At 42.2% G+C, this 22994-nt stretch overlaps 1 protein-coding gene across 2 annotated transcripts in view; it reads left to right on the top strand.

Annotated features, from left to right (window-relative positions):
* Window positions 1–3779: 3779 nt before the first annotated feature.
* The window catches only part of ELMOD1 (ELMO domain containing 1), a 77259-nt gene continuing 58044 nt past the window's right edge, over window positions 3780–22994 (top strand). Inside the window, exon 1 of one of the 2 annotated variants that reach the window (XM_075266146.1) lies at window positions 3780–4006. The gene's annotated coding sequence lies outside the window, so the exon portion shown is untranslated. The remainder of the gene's footprint in view (window positions 4007–22994) is intronic. The other variant, XM_075266145.1, reaches the window with a different exon arrangement.

Below are 22994 nucleotides of genomic sequence, written 5' to 3'. Positions count from 1 at the left end.
AACATGGGAAGAATATGCAAATCTGACTTCCATGATGTAATTAGGAAGACAGAGTCTCAGTCAAACAAACCTATAGAGGGCGCTCCCTTTAACATCATGCCGACCTTCTCAGAGGACTTTGTTTGCAATGATGTTGGGATTATACCAGGTACAGTCTTCTCTATAGGTTTGTTTGACTGAGACTCTGTCTTCCTAATTACATCATGGAAGATAGACTTGCACATTCTCAGTCAGCGCCCTCTATTGGTGTGCATGCCTGAGGCACTGGCATCCTAATAACATCTTGGAAGTCAGATTTGCATATTATTCCCATGTTCCTTTGCACAGTGGAGCGCTCATGGCTTAATAAGACTCCACACACCTAAATGGTGGTCTCTCCCTATGGAGTGACGATATCCCCTCACCCCTGTCTAAGCCTCTCACCTCTGCCAGATCAGTCCTCTCTGCGCCAAGCTGATAAGATGCAAATACATTGAAACAGCTGTCCTTGGCTGAGAGACTGTACCTGGTATAATCCCAACATCATTGCAAACAAAGGCCTCTGAGAAGGCCGGCATGATGTTAAAGGGAGCGCCCTCTATAGGTTTGTTTGACTGAGACTTTGTCTTCCTAATTACATCATGGTAGATAGACTTGCACATTCTCAGTCAGCGCCCTCTATTGGTGTGCATGACTGAGGCACTGGCTTCCTAATTACATCATGGAAGTCAGATTTGCATATTCTTCCCAAACTCAATAATGACATACAACTTCTTGTGGTTGAAAGTTAGGGTCGGCCACAGCAATATTTAGATATGGAGAAGCTTGACACTTAATCCATCATTCCAATAAACTAGGTCACTTTAGTCATTGCAGCTTGCATGTGTCACCACCACTGCTGATGTCTGTAACTCCCTACTGGCCACAACCACTTCTGGAAGAACCTGAAGCCAGCGAAGACCCCAACCCCTCTCCAGAAAACATCTGCCTATGAAAATCATGGATTCAACCCAAGTGAGAGGAAGCCCAATATATATACAAATGGCCAGTCAGCCAAATGTCTATTTTGGAAGCCATACTCTAACCTCAACAGATCAGAAACAAGCAATATAGCTTTTGAGAGCACTCCGAGAGTGCAATGACCGAGAAGATGCTAACAACTCATATCAGACATTATGTCCTAGAACGAATCTGTATGTTGGGCTCTCAGTCTTATCCTCACCTACACGTACCCTATACAGTGCCAAGAAGTAATGAAATGACGCTAAGGAATAGGAACAAACATTAATAGTCTCAGTACCTTTGAATACAAAATCAAGATAATGTGTCAGCAATGGGTTACCCTTCTCCAAGAGAACAATCCACTCCAGAAAACTCCTGAACATTTCAAAGTAACAGCATGAGGTGGAGAAACCCAATGGTAAACACCTATGGTCCTTTTGCCAAGGTCCTTTTTGGGACAACCCCTAAAGATGAGATTCACAAATTCTCAAAAAATCAAACCACATCCGACAATTCTAAAACTGACTTCAAATTAGCACATTATACTGTGTGGAGGGGCCACTATGGGACATTATACTGTGTGCAGGGGCCACTATAGGACATTATAGTGTGTGCAGGGACTGCTATGGGACATTATACAGTGTGGAGGGGCCACTATGGGACATTATACTGTGTAGAGGGGCCACTATGTGACATTATACTGTATGGAGGGGCTGCTATATTACATTATACTTTGTGGAGGGGCCACTATGGGACATTATACTGTGTGCAGGGGCCACTATGGGACATTATACTGTGTGGAGGGGCCACTATGGGACATTATACTGTGTGGAGGGGCCACTATGGGGCATTATACTGTGTGGAGGGGCCACTATGGGACATTATACTGTGTGCAGGGGCCACTATGGGACATTATACTGTGCAGAGGGGCCACTATGGGACATTATACTGTATGGAGGGGCTGCTATATTACATTATACTTTGTGGAGGGGCCACTAGGGGACATTATACTGTGTGGAGGGGCCACTATGGGACATTATATGGTCTGGATGACCCACTATAGGGCATTATACTGTGTGGAGGGGCCACTATAGGACATTATACTGTGTGGAGGGGCCACTATGTGACATTATACTGTATGGAGGGACTGCTATGGGACATTATACAGTGTGGAGGGGCCACTATGGGACATTATACTGTGTAGAGGGGCCACTATGTGACATTATACTGTATGGAGGGGCTGCTATATTACATTATACTTTGTGGAGGGGCCACTATGGGACATTATACTGTGTGCAGGGGCCACTATGGGACATTATACTGTGTGGAGGGGCCACTATGGGACATTATACTGTGTGGAGGGGCCACTATGGGGCATTATACTGTGTGGAGGGGCCACTATGGGACATTATACTGTGTGCAGGGGCCACTATGGGACATTATACTGTGCAGAGGGGCCACTATGGGACATTATACTGTATGGAGGGGCTGCTATATTACATTATACTTTGTGGAGGGGCCACTAGGGGACATTATACTGTGTGGAGGGGCCACTATGGGACATTATATGGTCTGGATGACCCACTATAGGGCATTATACTGTGTGGAGGGGCCACTATAGGACATTATACTGTGTGGAGGGGCCACTATGGGACATTATACTGTGTGAAGGCGCCACTATGGGACATTATACTGTGTGCAGGGGCCACTATGGGACATTATACTACGTGCAGGGACCGCTATGGGACATTATACTGTGTGCAGGCGTCACTATGGGACATTTTACTGTGTGCAGGCGTCACTATGGGACATTATACTGTGTGCAGGGGCCACTATGGGACATTATACTGTGTTAAGGGGACACTATGGGACATTATTCTGCGTGGAGGGGCCACTATGGGACATTATAATGTGTGGAGGGGGCACTATGGGACATTATACTGTGTGGAGGGACCACTATGGGACATTATACTGCGTGGAGGGGCCACTATGGGACATTATACTGCGTGGAGGGGCCACTATGGGACATTATACTGTGTGGAGGGGCCACTATGGGACATTATACTGTCTGGAGGCCACTTTGGTACATTATAGTGTGTGTAAATGGGGTGTTATAACGTCTGGGGGCCAAGAAAGGAGGCGTTATGCTATTTAGGGGCCCAAGTTGAAAGTTTTGCTAGTTACGCCCCTGCTCAGGGGGTGTAATTTGGAAAAGCAGAAGAGGAGGGTGTAGGATTCCTCCTCCCAAATCCCCCGGCTGTAGGTGCATGCTGTGAAGCCGTGGCCCCTTGTGCAGTTATTAATGCTGCTCAGTGGTACTGCTGCTGGTTTGGGGAGTGGGAGGGGGGCTGGGAGCTCTGGCACAGGTGTCACAGTACTGGAGGTGCCAGGCTTCTGCACAGAAGATGTGACCGGAGACAAATGTGCACCCCACAATTGCCTTGTTGGGTGCCCACTGGGGGTCTGATCAGCCATAGGTTCCCACACCTCAACGGCTAGCAGAGGAAAGAGCCATTGTTCTCCGACCCTTACAAGCTTCTCCTTCAAGGCTTCTGGAGACATGGCAGCTGCAGCACAGGGAATGCAATTACTTGTAAGCCACTTGCTGAGGCTACTGAAGAGGAGGGGGCTGGGGGGGACTTATAACAACAATGTGATGCTGCAGGGGGATGTGACCTCCACAGCAAATAGGAATAGCCCCCACCTCTGCCTCACAGCTACATGCTCTCCCTTAAAGGGGCAGTATCCTGACAGCCATTGTATTAGGTGTAAGGGAAGCAATGACACTATCACATACACACAGACCAGGAGCTGCACTGCTGAGGCACTAAGGTGAGCCGGTGGGTGTGGTCTAGGACAATCCCCCCCTCTGATTGGCTGCAGTTGTCGGGGTCGCGCCTGTGTTGTTCTGTTGTTGGAGGCTCGCCCCCGTGCAGTGGAGCAGCTGGGATGTGCTGAGTGACAGCCACCTGATCATGGGACCCTGAAAGCCTGGAGCCCCCTACAATAAGCAGCCATCATCCAGGTGAGAGCCCAGGGCATGGCGTCTACGTGCTCCGCAGCCAGGTGCCGGGCTGCAGTCATTCACATCCTATGGGCAGAGTGACAAGGCATTGGCTATTGGCATCTTATAGATGGGCACAGAGCACACATGCTGCATGCCAAAGCAGCGCCGGGGATAGGGGTGCACAATGCAGTGCTGGCAGCCTGGCGGTGAAGGGTTAAACCAAGAAACTGGCTGGGTGTTAGAAAAAAATCCGGTGTGTGATATATTGCGATATAATAGCGTCAGATCATAGCATGTAATGCTGCGTGTCCGCAAGAAGATATCAGGGCTCTAGAATATGGAGTTACAATATTATCTATTTATCTAGTCATCTATCTATTATGTATTTATTATCTAAGAATATATTATCTGTTTATCTATTGAGCTATCATCATCTCCAACTAAATATTTATTTATCTCCTATTTTTCTATTTCATATCTATCTATTTTCTATCCATCTATTTATCTATATACTATCAACCTATGAATCTGTCATCATATCTATCTGACTATCCATCTATTTATTTCATATCTATCTACCTGTCTATCATATGGTCTGTGGAACTGTCTATTATCTATGAATGTATCTAGATCTATCTATCTATCTATCTATCTATCTATCTATCTATCTATCTCCTATCTATCTATCTATCTATCTATCTCCTATCTATCTATCTATCTATCTATCTATCTATCTATCTCCTATCTATCTATCTATCTATCTATCTATCTATCTATCTATCTATCTATCTCCTATCTATCTATTATCTATCTATCTATTATCTATCTATCTATCTATCTATCTCCTATCTATCTATTATCTATCTATCTATCTATCTATCTATCTATCTCCTATCTATCTATATATCTATCTATCTATTATCTATCTATCTCCTATCTATCTATCTATCTATCTATCTATCTATCTATCTATCTATCTATCAGCCAATCTACAGATCTACCTATCTTATCTTATTGGCTTTGCCCCCTGTGTGGCGTTGAGCAGAGGCTAGACAATAAGTGCTATTCTTTTGACATCAATGTGGGACGGCATAGAAGGATTTCTCGTGGATTGTTTTGGTGGTAGGGGGTGTCACGTATCAATATTGTCACTCCATATTGTACCAATTGGAGGATGGTTTAGGTCGGTCTCTTTCTGGGGTTGGTCTGCACCTTCATCTTCAAAACATCACATGATGCTGAAACTGCCCCCATGTGTAGCAACAACAGATCTGGGCTGGTGTTTTACTCCTGTGCAGGTTTTTTTGTGTTTTACCATGTAAATAAAGGGCAAAAATTATAAAAGCGACGACGGATGGTGCAAGAAAGCAAAGTATTAGAGCTGGTGGAAGGTTTCTGTATAAAATGCTTGTGTAAGCTTTTTATAGGTTTGGTGTCCAGCAGAGACAAATGTATACGGCTAGGGGGAGGGGGTGTTAGGCGGGCAGGTGCTGTATACCAGGGACAGCACCACTCTACCATGACCAGGGTAAGGTGATAGCATAGTAATAAGGAATTCAGACGTGATCTTTGGATACAGGACAGAAACAGAATTGTTCCCTGTGTGAAGGAAAACCTATCTTGGTGTATGTTGTATTCCTCCTGCTTCATTATAACAAATGCTGATCAATACATTGTATTTTTCCTACATCACTGTTGCAATATTCATCTGTAAATTCTGAGAAATCTCGGAGAAGAAGCTCAAATTATTATCTTCTTCCATCATTTGTAACACCCATGAGTATATAAGTATATGTATATAAGCGTATAATGTGATAGTACGGTTACCTATCAGTGGCTAAAAATTATGTTTCATTAAAGAGGACCTGTCACCGCTTCCAACAAGTCCAGCTCTTTACATGAATTAATAGCCTCCTCTCCACTGATTCCAGCACAGTTGGAATTTTTTCTCTAGTCCTCACCATTCCTGAGCAAACAGTTCTGTTAGTTTTGGTGCCTGATATACTCAGGCAGGAGCAGACAAAGGGGTGTGATTCTGAGCTCCGACACTGGCTGCCTCTGATTGGAGCTGTGAATCACACCCCAGGAATGGTGGGGGCCAGAGAGAGAATTCCAACTGTGCTGGAATAAGATGCTAAGACTTGAATTGGTGGAGGGGATGAAAGGTTGTCTTCATACTAAATAAAGTCACCCAGGGACAATAAGACACCTACCGTGTTCGTGTTGCCGGGTAGAGATGAGCGAACACTGTTCGGAACAGCTGTTCCGAACAGCATGCTCCCAGCCCACTCCCATAGAAATGAATGGAATCGGCCGGCACGCGGGGGGTTAAGCGGCCAGCCACCGGCAAAGTCTGCGTGCCAGCTGCTTCCATTCATTTCTATGGGAGCGTGCTGTTCGGATTGGCTGATCCGAACAGTGCTCGCTCATCTCTATTGCCGGGTCATGATTGAACGGCGTAGACAGCATATGGATGTCATTGCTACCCATGAGTCTGTGGACCCATTCATTAGGGCCAGTGAACCCGGTCCTCAAAACGGACAGGAATAGGACCCGCCCTGAGTTTTGCTCATGGCCCCATACATTGGACTGTGAAAATACAAGGTCAAATGTAAGTGGCCACAGAAATGATTAGGTCAGTGTGCTAGCCATGAAAAACATGGCAAGCGCACTGACTGTGCACACCATTTCTAGATCCTTAGGGACCGTTTATTATTTTGGAGTTTTCCTAAATTTTGAGAATTTTTCCTAGAGGGTCACACTAAAAGGTTTAAATGGTCACTATTAGAGATGAGCGAATAGTAGTCGATCGAGTAGACAATAGGAAAAAAACGTATACAGTGTATATATATAGTGTGAATTTATACTGCGTTTACCCCGTGATATTCGATATATCGAAGTATTCAATCGAATACCTACTCGATCGAATACTATTCACTCCTCTCTATTCACTATCCTTTCAGACTAGTTAGCCTCATTTAATAGACCATGTGATTCTCGATGTACTTTAATTAAAAATTTGGAAGTTTTTTGCCTGAAAAACTTTTCTAAAGTTCCTTCCCCTCAGTAAAGTTCCTGCCCCTTCTAGCAAATTTACTGTTCACTCCCTGTTACTAGGTCCATCCATAGATACCATTAAAAAAGCAAGACGGGTTCACAGTGAGTGCAGGAGGGGCTGGGATTTATTCACACAGTGAATGGAGAGGGAAGGATTCCACACAACTTTCCATATTTCTACACTGCACAGAAGTTTCTCATAGGTCAAAGTAAGTATATATATTTTTGAATTGATTATTGTGCTACTATTGACAGTAAGGAGCTTTCCTTATTGCATTCAGATTGCTCATTTTCTGTGTCAGGGTCTTTTTAGCTGCATCATAACCTGTGTTTGTAGTCCAGTGTTTCTGGCTCTCCTATATGTATGTTCTCTTGGGCTTTTCTCTGGCTTCACTCCTGAGAATTACATATAAAACACCAGTTACTACCAGTAGTGGGGAGGCAGACTACATTTTATTATATACACCACCTGTCTTAGAAAGAAATACAAAATGTGCTGCAGCCATAATGAGGCTATTAGCAGCAGAAAATCTGATAGGAAACCACAGATGAAGACTTATACAACTAGAGAATAGTTTTCCAAGCAGGACCCTAACTTCTAATGAAAATTCAAGTACCCTTTAAATAAAAAATCATCTCCTAATACCCCCATCTTAAATTACCAGGTGTTTACCTGTATGCAAACCTTAGAGAGGATCTATCATCATCTCCAGCCACTCCAACTCTTTGTATCCTTCAATAGGCGCCTCTCCACTGATTCCAACACGGTTAGATTTTTTTTTCTGTAGCCTCCAGTGTTCCCGAGCAATCAATTCCCTTAGTTTCAGCACAGTTATGCTCTCTACTGTCAGGTGGGCGGTCCTACATTGCAGGAAGAAGCCAGGGACCACCCACTTTACAGCAGAGAGCATAACTGTGGTGAAACTAACAGCAATGATTGCTTGGGTATGGTATGGGCTAGAGAAAAAAATTCCAAATGTGCCAGAATAAGTGAAGCGACGCCTACTGAAGAATACAAAGAGTTGGAGTTGGTGGAGGTGGTGAAAGGTCCCCTTTAGGAGTTGTGCAGAATATAGGCGTGAGTTATAATAGAAATCTACGCCACTTCTTGTTAGACTTAGGTCTCCATTCTGGTACAGGGATGGCCAGAGCCTCTTTATAAATCACTTGCTCTCTGGACCAGTTGGGGCTTTTATTAAGACTGACGTATACTACACCACTGTATATTCTCCAGCTATATCTGCTGGAGGTGTGTTCCGATCCTCACGTACTCTTTCTGTGAAATAATATTTTCTGATGTTCTTTCTGATCCTCCCCCAATTCATTTCGGACCCTTATTTATACCCTATAGAGCAGCCCAGAGAGCAGCTACAAAGAGTGTGTCTTGGAGGACCCAACATCTCAGTACATTAGACAGCAAGCCTATTGATTAAAATGATACACTGTGTAATGCTTCATTCTTCCTGCGGAAGTGCTGTTGGGTAACTTAACAATTGCAGATTACAGCTGCACATTTCTGCTTTAGCAGCAGCACTCCTGTACTATTGGTGAATAGATCTCACATAAAGGGACCTTCTGCTGATACTATTTGCTTGGTATACGCGCAGCAGTATTATAAAAGACGAGTGCAGAGGGTAGATGGAGTTTTATGTATACAGAACAATAATACAAAAGCTGCAGACAAAGCTTTTAAGATACAGAAACACAAACTGTACTTCACATTTACAATGAACATGGAATCTATGGATTATAAAATATAGTTACAAGGTTACACTTGTGATTTTTTTTGCTGCGATGAGACGAGGCGGCGCTATTGTACTGGAAAAAGGGGTTACTATGTTTAAAGGGGTTGTTCTGTAAATTAAGACAATTAAAGGGAGTCTGTCAGCAGGGAAATGGTTATGCTACCAGTTCTAGTAGTCTGTAGGATACAGTCTTCTCAGTCCATTTATACCTTTGTTTTTTTTATATATATATATATATATATATATATATATATATACATTTGATTTGACTTCATGATTTTTGCATGTCACCAAAAATGTAATTTTCCTGTAAAGGAAGCCACAGGTGTGAAAAATCAAGGCGCAAATGTGGTCAGCAAATTGTACCCTGCAAGGTGCTAGGGCTGGTGCATAGTCGTTTCCTTACTGACAGACTCCCCTAAATCCGAGAGGAGGCTGGAGAGTTGAAACATAAAAAAAACAACAAAAAAATATATTCCTCAAACTCTGGTGTCCGCCTGTGCCAGGAGAAACCCTATACTTCAAGTGACCACTTCGTCCAATCACCGGTCACATATGTGAGTGATGTCACCAGGTCCTTTCCAGCCACCACTGTGCAGGACTGCTGATGGCAGCTTCGTGGCACATGCCGGAATGGACATCAATGGACACCAACATGCTGGATACAGGTATGTTTTTAGTTTTTTTATGTTTCACCTTCCCCGGCCTCCTCCAGGATTTCTGAAATTCCTGGACAACCCCTTTAAAGAGAAATGTCTGAACGATGGGGGTCTAACTTCTGGAACACTACCAATTATGAGAACAGGTTTCCCAAGTTGTACCCAACTTCTCTTCATCAGACCCATAGAGGTGAATGGGGCAGTAGTGCGCATGCGCAGCCACCACTTCTTTCAACCAAGGAGGCATTGGGCCCTGTTATCATGATTGATGGGTGCCCCAATGATAGGATGCCCACTGATCATATACAAGTTACATTTGGTCTGAAGATTGATGGGGGTTTGAGATCTTTGAACCCCACTGATCATAAGATGATACTATACAGTGTACAGAGCAGAAAGAAGCACATTGTACTGTACTGTACAATTCCTGCATGGTATCGGGCTTGACAGATGATTGTGGGGTGACAGTTTCTCACCGATCAGATATTGATGGTTCATCCTAATGATCTCAAAAAACCGCTTTAATTTTAGATTGCACGTAAATGATTGGTGGATACCTAGGCCTGGTAGAGAAGACTTTACAACCTATTACAGACCTTTTTACGAGGATAATTTAGTTTGACCATAAATATAGCAGCAAGCTCCTTACTTGTGATGGCGGACCGTCAGTAGATCTTCTATGTCTGGTGGAGATGTTTTCCTATTGTATACCCTCGTTACATTTGCTCAACGTCACAGATCACACCACAAATGCTAAGTAAGCATTGCAGACCAAATGACTGCTGAATAGCAAAGCCTAAAGGAAGATTAGTCTTAGTATAGAAATTGTCCGAACAAAGAATGTAGAGACAGCGCCGAAATGGCACAGGAGAGCGTCTTTACTATCAGATAGGTTTGTATGTCGATGAGTTAGATCATGAAAGTTTAGCAAAATGTAATTTTTTATATTCAGGGCACAAAATTTTAGAAAAATCAGTGCAAAATGAGACCCAAATTCTAATCTCATTTCATATCTGTACTGCGATGACTCTCTATGCTTTAGCGGCAGCTTATTGGCATTGAGTTGTAGTTTTTATTCCTTTGTTCTAGTCCGCTAACCCTATGAGTGGCGTTTCTCTGTCTGTTATTCTTCAGACCGTTCAATGACATGTTCATCGTTTCTTTCTTTGTTTCTATCCATGAGTTTATTCCATTTCAAGAGAATGGGATTGAGCTGCAATACCAGACTTGGACAGGTGTGGCGCTGTTTATACATGTGCATACTGTCCAGAAGTGTTGTGAGGAGGTCGGGATTTTGTGCTGCTTGTGAATACACCGGCCTCATATACTATGTGTTCAGTGTATTCTTTCAGGTTCCCTAGTAGCCAGGTGGCACAGGATTTTGGAGTGTTTTTGGGTACCAGTAGTAGGGTAAGGTAGCTTAGGGTAAGGTATCATATTAAACTGACAAATCCACTATAATGGAGAGAATTGTCTCATTGCAACTGTCCATGGTCCTGAAAATGTTTAACAGCAGGGGAGCTCAAGTCTGTGGGTGTGTAAATGTCATCGGGGCCAATTTTGGGAGCCTGAAGACCGAAAAAGGTATCGACTCTGATTCCAGGTTCGAAATAAAATTCTGTATTATTTTTAATTATATTATACAACTATTAATCTATAGTATATATAGTTTGTATTATATTTACTTTCATAGGAAGTCAATCACTGGCTTTTAATGATCTTGACTTCTTCTGACTGACCATGGCTGTCCGCTATTTATGAAGGACTCAGAGTCAGAGCAAAAGTCAGAGTCGGGCTGTGGAAAGATAGAGGAGTTGGAGTTGGGCTGTTGGAAGATAGAGGAGTTGGAATTGGGCTGTGGAAAGATAGAGGATATGAAGTTGGGCTGTGGAAAGATAGAGGAGTCGGAGTTGGGCTGTGGAAAGCTGGAAGAGTCGGAGTTGGGCTGTGGAAATATAGAGGAGTTGGAGTTGGGCTGTGGAAAGATAGAGGAGTTGGGCTGTGGAAAGATAGAGGAGTTGGGCTGTGGAAAGATAGACGAGTTGGGCTGTGGAAAGATAGAGAAGTTGGAGTTGGGCTGTGGAAAGATAGAGGAGTTGGAGTTGGGCTGTGGAAAGATAGGGGAGTTGGAATTGGGCTGTGGAAAGATAGAGGAGTTGGAGTTGGGCTGTGGAAAGATAGAGGAGTTGGAGTTGGGCTGTGGAAAGATAGAGGAGTTGGAGTTGGGCTGTGGAAAGATAGGGGAGTTGGAGTTGGGCTGTGGAAAGATAGAGGAGTTGGAGTCGGGCTGTGGAAAGATAGAAGAGTTGGAGTTGGGCTGTGGAAAGATAGAAGAGTTGGAGGCTTGGCCTACTGATTCCACAACCCTGGATAGAACATGTCCACAATCTATTAACTAAACTTTTTTATTATAAATTTATAACTGTATATACAAAGGTTTGTTTTTTATGTTTTTATACAGCAAAGTGGCAATTTATTCTATTGTACAATAGAGTGAATGGAGCCATTAGGGTTCTTGTTAGGGACCTTCATGTAGGCAAACAAGTTTTTGTAATAGGTTAATCTAATGGTCAAAGAATATAATCACATATAATATAATAATAATAATATAATAAAATAAAGGGTGCTTTATAAATGAAAAAAAGATAATACTTACAGGTCTTACAAATGATAAGTTCTTGTTCACATGATGAATATATCCCCATTCCGTTCAATGATGTACAAAGGTTGCTGGGCACCTACACCTATTCATGGCCCCAGTCAAAGCTAACATGATGTATCCTACCATAGAGGTTTTTTAATATTTTGGGGTGGGTGTGGGGGTGTAATCTGTGTGTGTGTGTCATATATATTGAAAAAAGATATTTAAGGAATGTATAGAAACTGGTCAGTAACAGATGTTAACCCTAGGCAGCCTAGTCAGTGTAACTGGTGTAACTCCCAATTTATTCTTTTTTTTCCTATTGTGTCAGGGGGAGGTGGGTGTGATCCACATTTATGTAATATACTTTATTAACCTATCTAGCTTCCTTTCAATAGAAAACAGGCAATAAAGTTCCCATTAGCAATGATCTAACTAAGCATTGCCAGGGAGACTATTTTTGTACACCTGTATTAAATGCAGCATGTAGAGCTGTAGAATTTACCAAATGGGTGGAGGATGATCACTTCAGATGGCTGTATCTCCAGTTTTATCCCACATAGAAAAATGGTTCTGATATCATAAGAAAGCTGTCATATGCTGCCAGGATTACCAGAATCTGAGATATCACTAGTTAAAAACACAGTCAGGAATATGATTTTATATGCAGTATGAACTTCTACAAATTAAGTTCGAATTTCCGACTGTGTTTTTAACTATTTCTGAGAATTTCAGCTTTCTTGTGATACCAGAACCATTTGTCTACATGGTATTAAACCAAAGATATAGCCATTCAAAGTGATCATCCCCCTTTGATAAATACTTCATGTTCACAATACAACTATGTCCAGACTTTCCTTAGTAACAGCTCAGTTAGAGGGTTGCTAGAGAAAATGTTACAGCCTGTTTTATAATAAAAAGGAAGTTAGATAGGTTAACAACTTATATTACAAAAATGGTCACCCAACACCTCCTGACACAATAGAAAGAAAAAATTAATACACTGTATTAAGTGGTAGAATAACTGACATACTAGCACCAGGACACAATTTACAAGGCAACTGGTTAAATTTTGCACAGATTTTGCACAGCTGTGCTGCTTCTTACCATCATACACCCAATAATACATTTATATTGAGGTATCTATATCAGTCACATATATAAAGTGGAATATTGTAATGTAAATGCATTGGCAAACACTGATACTAGATGACCAGCCTAGAACGTTAACCCCATAGTATGGTAGCACAAATAGAAGCAGGTGGTTCCTCCCTTTGGCAAGGAAGTTGGAGCCATTTACAACGCTGTTGATGCAGAAAACGTGTCTGTGTGTAAAATAGGCCTTGGAGGAACCATCAGGCAGCTTCATCTAGGCTGCAATAATAAGAATTGAAGCGTTAATGACTTTGCCTTTCAATATTGTACAAGACGCTGGCTGCTTCTAAACAGCTGCCAATTAGCCCGGCTGCCTTTGTTACATGCCCTAAAGTCTTTATGCTACTCACACCGCTCCTCATTACCCCGTAATTTACTGATGACTATTTTTGGTGCATGTGTTTTTGTTGTAGCGCTCACTGGTTTATGTATGTTTTATTGTTTGTTCTATGAATTGTTTCTTCTCATCGCCATATGCAGCTTTCCAGCTTGAGAGATTTTATTTCTAATTTGCTAAGGTCTCAGTCAAGGTTCCTTCATGTGATCAATCTTAGTCTGCAGCGTCTCTGGGGGCTTGTAGCAGGTAACTTGTTGCCAGTCACTTCTTAAAGGGATCTTCTTGACTAAGGCGGTTTTATATACTATACAAGGGGGAAGCTTGCAACACCTGGACCCGATCAGATGATCCAATTGAATCTTGGTGCCATAAGGTAGTGCAAGGGGATAGGACCGATAACAGCTCTTCTCCTGTAGGTGCAAATCTCCGCCTCTTGTGTAGAGAGGGTGCCGGGTATTTTAACATTAGCAAAGTTGCTTCTAACCCCATTTTGTGTACTAGCCTCTGATGCTGGGAGCAGCCGAATCAGCTGATTTGCGTGGGGGCTGACTGCCAGACTGTCAGAGGAGTATGTTGATCTTGTGGTAAGCAGTGACCGTTCTACTCATCTGGTTATGTTACTCAGGGTTGTGTTGTGTGTGATAGAAGAGTATGTTGATCTTGTGGTAAGCAGTGACCGTTCTATTCATCTGTATATGTGACTTAGGGCTGAGCTGTGTGTGATAGAGGAGTATGTTGTTCTTGTGGTAAGCAGTGACCTGTCCATTCATCTGGTTATATTACTCAGGGTTGTGTTGTGTGTGATAGAAGAGTATGTTGATCTTGTGGTAAGCAGTGACCTGTCCATTCATCTGGTTATGTTACTGAGTACTGAACTGCATGTGATACGTGTATGACATACATTAGATGGAGAAAGACAACTCTGTAGCCTAACAGATCAAAGACTAATGACAGCAGCAGACAAGAAGTGTGCTGATCCTGTGGTAAGCAGTGACCTATCCAGTCATGTGGTTATGTTACTAATGGCTGGGCTGCATGTAATAGAGTTAGAGTTATATATTAGGTAGGGAAACACTCTGTGGTTTATATTGACAACAGCAGAGAGAGGAGTGTGCTGATCTTGGAATAAGTAGTGATCTGACCACTCGTATTACTGAGGACTAGACTTTATGTGATAAAATTACGTAAAACGAGGTACAAGGGGAAAGTACACTGTGTAGTCTATTAGTGCAAAGGAGTGATGAGATGACAAGAGCAGAAGAGGAGTAAGCTAATCTCGTAAACAGTGACTTTTCAACTCATGTACTTATGTTACTGAGGACGTGTTCATGTGACAGGGATAATGCATGAAGTAGGAAAGAAAACCTTGTAGCGTAGGAAATTAATGAATTGAGCAGCGGAAGAGGAGTATGCTAATATTGTAGGAGGCAGTGACCTATCCAATCATGTAGGATTGAACTACATGTGATAACTATGAAAAAAGATTGAAAAAGAATACCCTGTAGCCTATAGGATCCAATAACTAATGATGGCAGCAGAAGAGGAGTGTGTTGATGTTGTGGTAACCACTGGCCTGTCAATATTAAGTCCTTTATTAAGTATAAAGGTCCACTTTGTCAGTGATATTGGGGCCATGTTGTGTAGACACAAGGCTGACCTTGGAGCCTATAAGCAGTCCCACCACCCAAGTATTGTACCACTTGTTGAATTGGGTTGCAACACTTGATATTGGCATGTTTCCTTGTAGGACCCTCTAGCAGTACCATTACCTTCCTATGTGGTATATATGGAGCCTTTATTTCACTCGTCTCTTGTATACATTTTTAGCCTATTCTTATGTTTTGCATGGATTTGCATTATTGCTATAAGTGTTATTCTAATATGAAGAGAGATTAAAGTGCTTTCCAAGTTTTGAAAGCCATTATTACCGTATAAGTGAGGTCCCACTTCTGTCACCCCTACCGATCATTTGTTTAAAGGGGCCACAGAGCTCCTCCAGTCACTTGGGTCTTCTGCGGCTCAGTCCTATTCAAGTATATGAGATTGAGCTGTAATACCAGGCACGGCTTAAGATCAATCTTTCATATGCCAGTCATAAGTAATCTCCCCGCTGGCAAGAGATGCACTGAAGTTATTTAGAAGCTCCCCATGGGAGGGCCTGAATTGTACACCGGTCAGGGACTGGCGTCGATTTCAAGTACACCTTGCACTACTTTTATAGTAAACATGATGGGTCAAGGCATCCATGTTCAAGACCACCATGACCCCTGCTCTCTTCTGCCCACTTTTGGAAAAAGTGGCAAGCAGGGTACAAAAAGAGGAAAGCGTACATTTACCCCACCTATGCCAAATTTCCAGAGTAGAGAGAGTAGTAACAGTTCCTTGGACCCACAAGATAAAACAATTCTGGAGGTCCACCATTTAACAACTCCTAGGCAATAAACCATAGTACCCTTGAAATATGGGGACCATTATCATGTTAGAGCCATAGGATCCTCTCGTACTCTGGTGGACCTGTCTGACAATTGGGGGTCCCCAGAGTGCTTACGACAGGTCATCTATAGTCTCAGAAAACCCTTTTAATAAGGCATTATCTTTGAACCTGGTAAATCTTAGAGGAAACATTTGATCTCAGAAGATGGAGGAGCGGTTTCTTGATGGTCTAGTTTCTGATGAAATATAACAGGGGAAATAGAGTCTGAGCGCTGACACAATTTACCTTTCTCCGAGGAGCCGTTAGACGCATTTTAATTATCTAGTTCATGCAGAATTGAAGCCGGCGTACAGAAGATGTTCTTTGTCTTCAGACTAGATGAGCATATTCTACAGCCCATATTGTTATTGTCTTCTTTACGCTGTATGTCCTGGTTTTTACAAACCATAAGTATAACAGATAGCACCTGCCCTAAAAATTTGCAATCTTTAGATGAATTTTTTACATCTCATTGACCTTTATGTATAACCTTTATGTCTAATGTCTGCAAAAAAGTGATTTAGAAACCACAGCACAAAACAAGGTGATTTTACGGATGGAACAATGGGGTTGTCCTAGTCGCACTTCTGTCATTTGGTGACCAAAATGACCACAACTGGAAGCAGAACATGGCTCCAGGTCCTACAGTGCAAAAAGAAAGGGCAAAGGTATTGCCTGTGAAGCCAATACAGCTTTACAGCGACCCCACACAAGGTTGGAGGGTCCAATCATGGACATGACTACCAGGGCCTGGAACCTAAGGAGACCCAAAGGCTCCTGTACAACACAAGAAGACACTAGTATTATAGATAGCACACAGTAAGTGGGGACCTCATAACCGATTTTGCATTGGGCCAAGTCAAAAGGTCCATTGGTGGTTTTGTTGACATTGAAGAGTTGAAGGCCCATTTCTGCCAAGGAGGTCCACTGTAATTCTTTCACCTAGAGTCAGCCCTTTAAGGTACCTGAAACATTTTTGTCTTTGAAAATTTTTAGACACTTGGTGGACTTCAACCACAGCTTCTCTTGTGTATCTGAAGTCCTCCATGATGAATGTGGTTAAGTAAGTACTCTCAATATATCTTGCAAATATGGTCGTCATTGGCGGTCTTTCTTGGGCATCTGCAGCAAACAATGTGACAATGCTGATCTGAAATGCGTCGGATAGAAGTTCTAGCAAATCTGCCTGGGTATATCCAGTGGCGGACTGGCCCACCAGAGTACCAGAAGATCTATTGGACCCAAGCTCTAACAGAATAATGATGCAGAAGAAGGCTTGTTGGAGGCTGGGCTCCCAGGATCGTTTCTGGGCTGCAGAAAAAAATACTAGTCCAATTACTATTGTAACTTGGGGGACTACTGTAGGCAAGCAACCAAAATCCAGTGTAATGTATTGTCAAATACAGAGATGCCCTCTAATAAAAGTGATGAAAAGTATAATCCTATAAATATAGACATATAAGTATATGAAAATATAGAGAGACACGAGGAGATAACTGAGCATATATAACTTTAGTATATTGAAATAGTCAAACACAAGTGACAGCATCTAATATAAGAGAAAGCAGAGACAAGATCAAATATTATTCAACAATCACAAGTTACCTTGTAATGTTTACAGTGTTTAGTCATATGAAGACATTTAGTGCTGACACTGGATCTGTCTGTCTATCTACAGTATCTATCATATATCCTTCTATCTATCTATCTATCTATCTATCTATCTATCTATCTATCTATCATATCTATCTCCTATCTATCTATCTATCTATCTCCTATCTATCTTCTATCTATCTATCTATCTATCTATCATATCTATCTGTCTATCAATCTATCTCCTATCTATCTATCTATCTTCTATCTATCTATCTAGCTATCTATCTATCTCCTATCTATCTATCTATCTATCTATCTATCTATCTATCTATCTATCTATGTATCATCTATCTATCTATAGTATCTACTTATCTATCTATCTATCTATCTATCTATCTAGCTATCTATCTATCTATCTATCTATCTATCTATCTCCTATCTATCTATCTATCTATCTATCTATCTATCTATCTATCTGATATCTATCTATCCTTACATATCCTATCTATCTATCTATCTATCTATCTATCTATCTATCGTATCTACTTATCTATCTATCATCTATCTATTATTTCTATCATCTATCTATCTATCTCCTATCTATCTATCTATCTATCTATCTATCTATCTATCTATCTATCTATCTATCTATCTATCTATGTATCATCTATCTATCTATAGTATCTACTTATCTATCTATCTATCTATCTATCTATCTATCTATCTATCTATCTATCTATCTATCTCCTATCTATCTATCTATCTATCTATCTATCTATCTGATATCTATCTATCCTTACATATCCTATCCTATCCTATCTATCTATCTATCTATCTATCTATCTATCTATCTATCTATCTATCTATCGTATCTACTTATCTATCTATCATCTATCTATTATTTCTATCATCTATCTATCTATCTATCGTATCTATCTATCTAATATCTATCTCATATCTATCTATCTATATATCTATAGTATCTATCATATCTATCTATCTATCTATCTATCTATCTATCATATCTATCTATCTATCTATCTATCTATCTATCTATCATATCTATCTATCTATCTATCTATCTATCTATCTATCTATCTATATCTATTTTGCCTTTTAAGATTTCGTTGTCTCTAACATTACAATATACTGTACACATCCAGAGTTGATCTTCTCTGTTCTTCTGGTGCAAAGAAGCTGAACGAGCTGAGATAATATTGATGGTTCTGGTCCCTTGTGGTCACTCCATATTGACTCCATATATATGTAATGTTCCTGAGGTGTATTCATTATGTGTGAACTGCATTTGACCCTCCTGTGTCCTGGGTAGCTGATCCCTGAGCCCGCCGTATCTTTCTCTCCATATAAGATATAGCTCCCCAGCTGCACATCTGCTATTATACATTTTTGGAATAAAATACATTAATGCTTAATATTTGTTTTTGATCTGTTTTTAGATTCCTCCCTTCACTGAAAAAAATAAATAAAAAATAAAAAACTTCTGAATAAAGTTTTCATGTAAAATTTGTTGTGTATGTAGGTTACAATATATTGCAATGCTTGTGTGCTTGTAGGAGAAATTCTAGGAATATGATCCAGAATTCTGCAGAAAATAACGCTGCGGTATGACAGGATACATTACCATGGCAGTTGTATTAGTGAGATAGTAACAGACATGCAGTGGTGGAAGGGATCCTTTACCGACTGTGTAAAAAGTGGACAGATGTAGTACCACGTATGACCAATAGGGCTGCAGTAGAGAGTAGTTGCCTACTAAAGCTCCACGTGTCTAGAGCTTCTTGTATTTTGGCCAAAACTGATATTGTTATGTGCCCTAAATTCCTGCCCACAAGCATGTCTTAATGGGGCGGTAATCCCATACCCTGGCAGTGACTATGAAACAGGGCCACAGATTGCCACCTCGGGGGCCACGTGTTTAAGACCCCTGCCCTAGATCTTGAGGGCCTTCTGTGATATGTATGTGTTATGTATAGAGTCAGAGGTCCTTTGAGGCCACCACACAACTAACTGTAGACCATAGTATCTTTCATATATGGTGTGTTCTGCTGGATTGTGAAGGCCTTGGTCCACCAGAGGATCCTCTGGTACAGCCAATGTTGGGGAGGTCTCTTCTGGTCCACAACTACTTACCTTTAGGGGCGCAAAGACTGCAGTCTGGCCTGGTTGCTGGGTTCTGAGGGGCCCTGAATGATTTCTGTACCCCATATAAAGAAACTAGTATTATAAAGATGGGTGATATTTTGAGGAACCCTGTTATAGATTTGCATGGACTGCACATACCTTACTCTAGGTTCACACCTGCACTTGGGTTTCCATTCTTCAGATCCACTTGGGTACCCAAAAATGGAAACCCATAGACTATAATGGGGTCCGCCAGGTTTTCATCTGATAAATACAGAGAGACAAGTCCTGCTTGCTGGATTCGGGGATGGAAACTGCAAACAGAAAGCGAGCGCCGGTGTGAACCCGGTCTTAACTAGTTTCTTTACGAAAGAGTTAACACATGATATTGTTCTTTATGTGAGCCATTGTGTGAGCGATGCATCGCCCTGGGAATAACGTTCAGTACTAAGGTCCTCCTGGTGCAATATTGTCTGAGGTCCCTCTGCAACCTGTGACAACCTCCCCGCCGTCCTGTTGTTGTGTTCTCCATAGCCGCTGCATGCCGCTTAGCAACAGGGAATCAATTAAACATGTAGCACAGGTTCTGTGGGCAAGGAAATCTCCGAGAGCAGGGAGCGAAGAAGATATAGGAGAGGGGGAGTGAAAATATGTCCTCGGCCTCAGTGGAGGATGATAGCTGCATTTGCTGCATGACATGAATGCAGAGCGCCCTGGAATCCATAGCAATGCTAGCAATGCTCGCCTCTCATGGGTCACTCTCGGTGTAATGACTGGAAACCATGAAACAATAATCACTAATGTGGAAGCAAAAAATGAGATTAGATTGTCGGGGGGAGGGGGGGGGTTATAACTCTGGAATCTGCATAGCAAATATTTCTTAAAGGGGAAAGAGTATATCTTTCCTGATATATAAGATTTGCTTCTTGTTATATCAATTTATTATAGTCTTATTAACAATTAGAAGCCGGCACCTGAATTTATCAAAACTAACCTTAGGCTCCATTCTCACGGAGTAATGCGCCGCGCATTTAGACACGTATACACGTGTCAGAGCCCGGCACTTCAAAACAGATCTCATTGATTTCAATGGGTGCCAGCTTATGCGCGTAACACATGGGTTACAAAGCCTCCCATTCATTTCAATGTGTAGCGCGCGTAAGCCGGCACCCATTGAAATCAATGGGATCTGTTTTGAAGCGCCGCACTCTGACACATGTGTATGTGTCTAAATGAGCGGCGCGTTACTCTGTGAGAACGGAGCCTAACTGTCCAAAAACGGCTCCCATTGACTTCAATGAGAGCCGCTCGCTTCTTTTTTCTGCTAGATAGTAGCGGGAAAAAAAGAGCGAGACGCCCTATCTTGATGTGGATTCCGCGGCTGACTCAGCCCCGGTGTCTGTAGCGCGAGAATCCTTCCCAATTAGGCCCATTCATTCGGGCCTAATCCAGAGCAGAATGCCGCAACAGGATGCCAGAGCACTGCATTGGCATTCCGTCGCGGCTAGCTGCGCGATATGTTCACATGCGGAATCCATTTTCCAGCGTCCTCCTTAGATGGGCTCCAGGAGCATCCAGTTTCTTCAATGAATCTGGGGAAGTATACACTACCTCAACTTCACTGCTCATGAACTCAAAGTCTGGCGCATGCGCAGTAAAGCTAAGGGAGAATTCACACTCGTGCCCATGTCCGCCCTGTGTCAGTCCCCCAGGTTTCCATCCCATTTCCCTGAGAAACTGGACAGGAGACGGCTTCCCAGTGGTCAGTTTTAAAACCTATTCATTTGCCAGTGTCCCTATGCATCCTCTCCGCAGGAAAACCATTTTTTTTTTTGGCCGGACACAAAGTTAGACATGCAGGACTATGTGTCCGGCCAAAAAAAACAAACAGTATTCCCACGGAAAGGCTGCAGGCGAACACCAGTGGTTTGCTTTTACAACCCATTGAGATGAATGACACAGGCGCAAGTGTGAACGCCCCCTTAGCTGTACTGCCCCGGTTCCGCTGGAGATTTGCGCATGCGCAGGAAGTAAGTATTGGGAGCGGACAGGTTACTCTATCCATATTTGGGACACTATACCACATGCTGGTAGTTAGTGTTCCAAGTCACTTGACAGGTTCTCTTTAAGATTACGGAAAGTGGTACATTTTGTGTCTTCTATTACTATAATTTTTCTGGCTCCACCTGTATAACTATGCGATGCGTATCCATTCTGGCAGTTTGTTTTTCATAAATAAACGAAATGGGGCACACGACATCCAGAATTATATGTATACAGTGTAGGAACAAAGTGAGTCATAAAAGCTGGCAGTCACAATGCCCTCCTAGAGTCACTTTAGAAAGCGGCACTTTGGGGCTGGCGTGTCTCGAGAGTGCTTCATGGCGCATAGCTCCTGCGGAGTTTATCGCTTCTCTCTAAGCCAAATACCAATATTAAATGATTTTTCTGTAACTTTATGCTGCATAAAGGGATTATTTAGTTAAGTAACCTTTTCATGTGCCAGCTTAATGAGAATGCGCGGTCTCACAAAGCCGGGGCTGGATTTACGTTCATGTAACTTGTTCGAAGAGCGTTAATAATTTTACTTTTAATAAGCTGAAATGAAATATTATTATCTGTTAATTATATATCGGCGGTTTATTACACTCGACTTTACCAAGAGAGAACCGCCCCTAATTCTCCTGCTATAGGTATAAACACACGTTACACTAAAATGAGTGTAAGGTTAAGGCCCCACGTAGCGGGCCGACGCAAAAAAGCGCCGCAGGAAAAACCACACATTGCGGTTTTTCCCACAACGCTTTTCACAGAATCTGCAGAGGTTTCCTCTATGGACTCTCTGCTTCTGTCATACCCGTAAAGAAACTGCTGGCGTTTCCATAAGTATAATAGTCATGCTGTGATTTACAAGACCGCAAGGTCGGGTTCGCACGGGGGGGGTTGGACCGGATTTTGAGGTGAAGGCCGCCGAAGAATCTAGTCAAAAAAATGGTTAGCCGCGGGTGGATGCCGTTGTGGTGTATACAGTGCAGCGGCATCCAGCCGTGGCATTCCACTCTGAATTAGACCCAAATGAATGGGCCTAGTCGAGAGGGAGTGTTGCATCGCGGACTGATTCAGCCGCGGATTCCACCTCAAGTAAGGACATGTCGCTTCTTTTTTCCACGAGTGGCAACAAATGCAGATTTACGTGTCAAA

The sequence above is a fragment of the Leptodactylus fuscus genome, chromosome 2, assembly GCF_031893055.1.
Source record: "Leptodactylus fuscus isolate aLepFus1 chromosome 2, aLepFus1.hap2, whole genome shotgun sequence".
In the NCBI taxonomy this organism is placed as follows: domain Eukaryota; kingdom Metazoa; phylum Chordata; class Amphibia; order Anura; family Leptodactylidae; genus Leptodactylus; species Leptodactylus fuscus.
Note: the sequence above shows the minus strand (reverse complement) of the source record. Positions and strands in the feature narration are given on the sequence as shown.